Raw genomic sequence first — 6,556 nt, forward strand, 5'->3', positions numbered from 1 at the left:
TAACTAACAAGTATTATATGCCTAGTGCATTGGAGATGCTCTAACTCATTAATCAAATCTCCAGTTATTTGTTTTTAGGGACTTATATGTAGGTCCTAATAGGTGGACTGATTGTCTAATAGGTTATATGATAATTAATTATCTTTTTTGTCAAACACTATTTAAAAAGTCACTAATTGTTAATTTTTGGTGATAATTTAAAAATTTTGTCACAAAAAATCATTAATTATAAGTTTTAGCAACAATTTTAAAAAATTGTCACAAAAAAAAAAACAATGTTACTAATTTTCAGCCTTCAATGACAGCTTAAAGAATTCATCACAGAAAAATATTACTAATTGTAAGTTTTAGTGACAATTTATAAAAACTGTGACAAAAAGTCACTAATTGTTAATTTTTAGCGACATATGCAAAAAATCGTCACAAAAATTATTTTTAACGATGATTTTAAAATGACTTATTTTCAATAGGATTTTATGGGAATTAAATTAATTATTAGGAATTGTTTGTAATTTACCCTAATTTTTTTTTGGGTAAATAAATCTCCATTTTGATTCTTACCCAAAAAAACAAAAAAAAATTCTCCATTTTGAGTGCTTTATAACAAATATTCTTTAAATGTCTTTAATTATATTTATTTTAGGCTGTAATAGCATCTCAAATGGTATTTGCTATAATAGCATTAGCATTGTTGTAACTTGGCAATGGATAGTAGTAAATTTCCAAATTATAGCAATGGTGCTCCAATAGTGACATGCTATTTTGGCAAATCTTAATCAATTTTCCTTACAAGTTTGTAGGTGTTGTTTGGATATAGGTTTTTTAGTAATTTTTTTTTGTTTATTTTTTTGTCTTTTGTGGCCTTTTTTCAATTGTTTCTAAAAAAAATTATATATTTACATTATACTCAACTAGACAAATATAAAAAATGAAAAAATTTGAAAAATTGAAAAAAAAAAATATAATTCACCCCACCAAAAAACATACCACTACAAAAAAAAAAAAAAAAGTAAATAAAATATTTATTAACTACATTAAAAAATAAAGAATCACCAACTACCCACCAACAACCATCCACCTTGCTTTTATTCACCAACAACCACCCACTATTCACCTTGCATTTATTCACCAACAATCACCTACCAACAATCATCCATCATTCACCCAGCATCCCAACACTTGTTCATTTTTATTACTAATTGTGGAGACATAGTTTTTGAGTGACAACACGTGGCCGAGGTGGCACCGAAGTGCTAGCCGAGGTGCCACGTATCCTGGTCATGACGCCGAGATAATCTCGGCTAGGCCGAGATTATCTGCGAGAATATCAAAATCCGGGATAAGCGGATAAGGGACAAGAGTCATAGAGGAGGAGCGGAGTTCAGTTTGGATAAGGATAAGACTCTTAGAGAATTTATCCAACCCTACTGAAAGTCCAAGATTTGCAGTAATCCTAAGTCCATTGAAGCTAGGCTTGTATTGGGATTAGGTAAGTGTTGGCTATAAAAGAGAGGCACCCTCGTGGGTCTAAGGTATGCTTTTTATGTTCTGAATAATGAGTTAAGCACTTTTGCTATCTTTGAGAGTTAATTGACTTGATCGTCGGAGTGCCCCCGGGTGGACGAACCACCGCCGGAATCTCTTCTTTTTGTGACAGGTCGTTTGGGCTTAATCTATTCTGCCAGTGTTCTCTAGTTGAGTGCTTGATTGGCAGTGTGGTCGGAAATTGAAACACACAATTTGGCACCGTCTGTGGGAAAAAAAGAAGAATAGATGGCCAACGACAGACAGAAAGAGAAGATTGGGGACGACACTCCTACTGGGAGTGGGAAACCTGTTGACCTTGACGCCGAAGAAAACAACTGCAACAAAGAGACTCACGATAAGAATCACGGAGGAAAGGACGTTAGCCAAGAGGGCGACGTACCAAAGAAAACGGACCGAAGCGGGTATTATAACAAGGATGACCGCCAAGTATGGAAAGAAAGATGCCTGCAGAGGGATGATGAGGTGAAGGTCATGCTGAACAAATTGGTGACCTACAAACGGTGGTCAATTTCATGATGTAGAACAACGTCATGCAGCCACTGTTCTTGCTACAAGATACGTCGATTCCAATAGCAAAAAAAGGTACCCAGAAAGGAGGGCAGAAAGCAGTTCCTACAGCCCTTCAGCACGACGGGACCAAGGGACATTCTCATCGGCCTTCGCGGGAGGTCAGGCATAAAGAATCAAGAAAAGGGGAATCCCAGAAGACGTGACGAACCAAAGAAGACCGCACCAAAGAACATCAGGATGTTCAAGAGAATGAACTCTATTTTGACACGACCTATGGAGGGAAGTCCAAAAGGACTCACAATGACACAGGCAGTAACGCACCGAAAAGGCTGAATTCTGGAGATAGCTGAGCTCCTGGGTTGACTAAAGAGGACTTGAGGGATTACTTCTAGAGAAAGCAACAAAATGTCGAGGTAACCTCCTTGGTTAAGCCGAGAACACCATTCTCGGTAGAGTTGGACAAATTTGAGGCCCCGAAAAGGTTTAGTATGCCGAGGTTCCAGATATACGACGGTAAGTCGGACCCCAACTTTCACGTCGATTTGTACCTGAACGCGATGGCATTGTACACAGGGAACAAGCCGTTGCTTTGCAAGGTGTTCCCCTCATCCTTCGGGGAAATTGCATCGGACTAGTTTTACAAATTGCCGAAAGGAACTGTAAAAACTTGGGAAGGCCTGGCTGAGATGTTTGTGGCCCAGTTCGTGACAAAAAAACTACAGCCATTGTGGGTAGACGCCCTGATGGCCTTGAAAATTGGCGAGGACGAAAGCCAGAGGGCCTATGCCGAAAGGTATTATGAGGCATTCAACTGAATACCAGAATGTAACCAAGAGGTGGCCGTCGTATCGTTTAAGAACGGCCTGAAAGATGATTGCCTGCTCCGAAAATCACTGGCAAAAACATTGCGAAAAATCATGGAGGAACTTATGGCCAGGATAGAAAAGTATGCCAGGACCGAGGAGGACATGCCGGGGACAAAGGCACCGAAACCAGAGAGGAAAAACAACTCGCCGAAGCGAGGCCGAGGTGATGGTGGATACAACAAGCAAGAGACAGGATTAAGGGCTGCATAGGCAGTCACAACCGTATTCTGAATCCCAGTTCGCAAAGTCTTGGAAAAGATCCGAAATCAACCATATTACAGAGCACCAGCAAGGGTTCCAGGAGAATTTATGGGAAAAAGCCTTGACAAGCACTGTGCTTACCGCAATGAGGCTGGACATCTGACTCAGTGGTGCAGAGCCTTGAAAGCACATCTGGAAGACTTGGTAAGGCAAGGTCATTTGAGGGACCTTATAGACGAGGCCAGGACAAGGGAAGAACAAGAAAGACTGCCTCAGGCATCGGCAGCACCACCTTCTCCAGCACCATAACCACAGGCAGGCAGACCTCGGGTGATCAATGTAATCCACTCGAAGGTCAATGAGAATGAAATACGTGGGGAGACACAGAAGGTAAAACACTTGCAACATGTATACCAGGTCAAACAGAAAAGACCTAGGGCAGATGATTGCCAGGGACAAGTGGTGTCCTTCACTGAAGCCGACCTAGAGATGGTGCAACATCCACACAATGATGCCTTAGTAGTATCCCTCCAAATTGAAGAGTGCCAAGTGAAGCGCACCCTAATTGACCAGGGCAGCTCTTGTGACATCATGTATGTCAGATGTTACAAGAAGCTTGGCCTTCACCACGACGATCTGGAGCAGTCTAATGGCCCAATGGTTGGGTTCAATGGAACGCCAACGTGGCCCCTGGGAGCAGCAAGTTTAGAGGTGTAAGCTGGCACCAAGAAGGTGAAAACTGAGTTCACCATAATTGACACCCCTTCCCTTTACAATGCCATCTTGGGAAGGCCATGGCTACATGCAATGGGGGCAGTCCCCTAAAGTTGATGCATGTCAAGGCAGTAGAAGAGGAAGTGGATGGACTTCTGGAGGCCAGAGCCATTCAAGAGGTAAATTATCCGACATGGCTATCAAACATAGTGGTAATGAAGAAAAAGAACGGTAAGTGGAGGGTCTGCGTGGACTTCACCAGCCTGAACAAGGCTTATCCCAAAGACAGTTTTCCATTACCCAAAATTGACCAATTGGTGGATACCACTTCAGGACATGGAATGATGAGCTTCCTGGATGCCTATAAGGGGTACCATCAGATAGCTATGTACCCCCCAGATGAGAAAAAGACTGCGTTCATAACCCCAAAAGGGCTATATTGCTACAAGGTAATGCCTTTTGGATTGAAAAATGCAGGAGCAACTTACCAGAGATTGATAACCAAGATGTTCAGACATCTAATTGGGAAGATAGTAGAGGTATGCATAGATGACATGGTCGTGAAGACCAAGGAGCCTAAGGATCATCTGGAAGACTTAAAGGCAGTTTGTGACATCCTTAAAACATATCGGCTCTGACTCAACGCATCGAAGTGTACATTTGGAGTTGGGTCTGGTAAGTTCTTAGGATATTTAGTAAGCAGAAGGGCCATTGAGGCAAGCCCAGATCAGATCAAGGCTATCTTAGAACTGAAGAGCCTAACATCGACAAAACAAGTGCAGATACTGACTGGAAAGGATGCAGCCCTGAATAGATTCATAAGCAGAAGTTTTGATAAGTGTAAGTCTTTCTTCAGCTTAGTAAATAAAGCCACAGACTTCTTATGGACCGAAAATGCGAAGCTGCCTTGGCCGACTTAAAGAAGTATTTGACCACAGCTCCAGTCCTCTTAAATCCAATACCTAGAGAGGAGCTGTTCTTATACTTGGCAGTTTCTGAGCACGCAGTAAGTGCAGTAATAGTCAGAGAACAAAAATGGGAGCAAAAGGCAGTTTACTACGTGAGTAAAACCCTAGCAGACGCAGAGACCAGATACTTACCCTTGGAGAAGTTAACACTGGCTTTAGTAATGGCTTCCAAGAAGCTGAATCATTACTTTCAAACCCACAAAATTATGGTGTTAACTAAACATCCTTTAAGGTCCCTATTGCAACAAGGAGATCTGACAGGCAGAGTAGCCAGATAGGCAATGGCCTCAGGCCAATATGACTTGGAATTCAGACCCAGGATAGCAATCAAAGGCCAAATCTTAGTCGACTTCGTGGTCGAGTTCACACCAAACGTCGTCATACATCGGACTCTGTTGAGCCGAGGTATACAACATCCAAATGAGCAAGAAAAAACCCAACGGGGGGCAATAGAACAAAAGAACAAAGAGAAACTCAGGCCCTGCAGTATTTACATCGGCGACTCCTTTCGGTTGTTTGTTGATAGGAGTTCAAACTGACAAGGAGCGGGGGTAGGAGTAGTATTAGTATCGCCAAATGGGTAAATACTGGAACAATCCATCCGTTTGGGGTTTAAGGCCTCAAACAATGAAGCAAAATATGAAGCGCTAATCGCACGGTTAAAGCTGGCAGCAACCATGGAAGCCGACAAGGTAATAGTCTTTTGTCACTCCCAACTTATAGTCAACTAGGCAATAGGCAAATATGCAGCCCGAGATAAAAAGATGTCGGCCTATTCAAAGGAAGTGGGCCGACTGGTAGCCTTATTTCAAAATTGTCGACTACATCAGGTAAGCCAAGATGACAATAGCCATGCCGATGCACTGGCCAACCTGGCTAGTGCAATGAAGCTTGGAGAGGCAAGAACGATAATGGTTGACTACTTGTCAGGTCCAAGCATAAAACCACTGAACACAGAGCGTGAAGCAATGTGTGTGGAGATGAGACCAAGCTGGATGGATGCAATAATAGTATTCCTTAGAGATGGGAAGTAGCCAGATGACCGAAAAGAAGTGCACAAGATCAGACTGAAGTCAACAAGATTCAGTTTGACCGCAGAAGGACATCTGTAGAGAAGATCTTTTACTGGACCCCTTTTAAGGTGTGTACATCCTTTACAAATTTAAGACTTCTTGTATGAGATACATGAAGGAATATGTGGAAGTCACACAAAGGGCAGATCACTTGCTCATAGGGCCATAACTCAGGGATACTGGTGGCCCTATATGCAGAAAGATGCTAAAGCCTATGTGAGAAGTGTCAAAGGTTTGCACCTCTGATACATCAACCAGCAGCAGACTTGAACCTAGTGTCCAGCCCTTGGCAATTTGCCCAATGGGGCATGGATCTTGTTGGACAATTGCCTCAAGCAACTGGACAAAGAAAGTACTTGCTAGTGGCAACTAATTACTTCACCAAATGGGTGGAAGTCGAACCCCTTACAAAAATTCGAGATGTTGATGTGAAGAACTTCATATGGAAGAACATCATCACCAGGTTTGGAATTTCGAGAGCAATAGTAGCAGACAATGATACACAGTTTGACAGTAAGCTAATCAATAGCTTTTGTGCAAAATACAAAATCAAGAACTACTATTCCACTCCAAGCTTCCCTCAGAGCAATGGACAAGCAGAAGCATCAAACAAAACAATCCTAGATGGGATCAAGAAGTGACTAGAAGCAGCAAAGGGAAAGTGGGTGGATGAGTT

The sequence above is a fragment of the Camellia sinensis genome, chromosome 6 (assembly GCF_055761805.1).
Source record: "Camellia sinensis isolate YWXY chromosome 6, ASM5576180v1, whole genome shotgun sequence".
In the NCBI taxonomy this organism is placed as follows: Eukaryota; Viridiplantae; Streptophyta; class Magnoliopsida; order Ericales; family Theaceae; genus Camellia; species Camellia sinensis.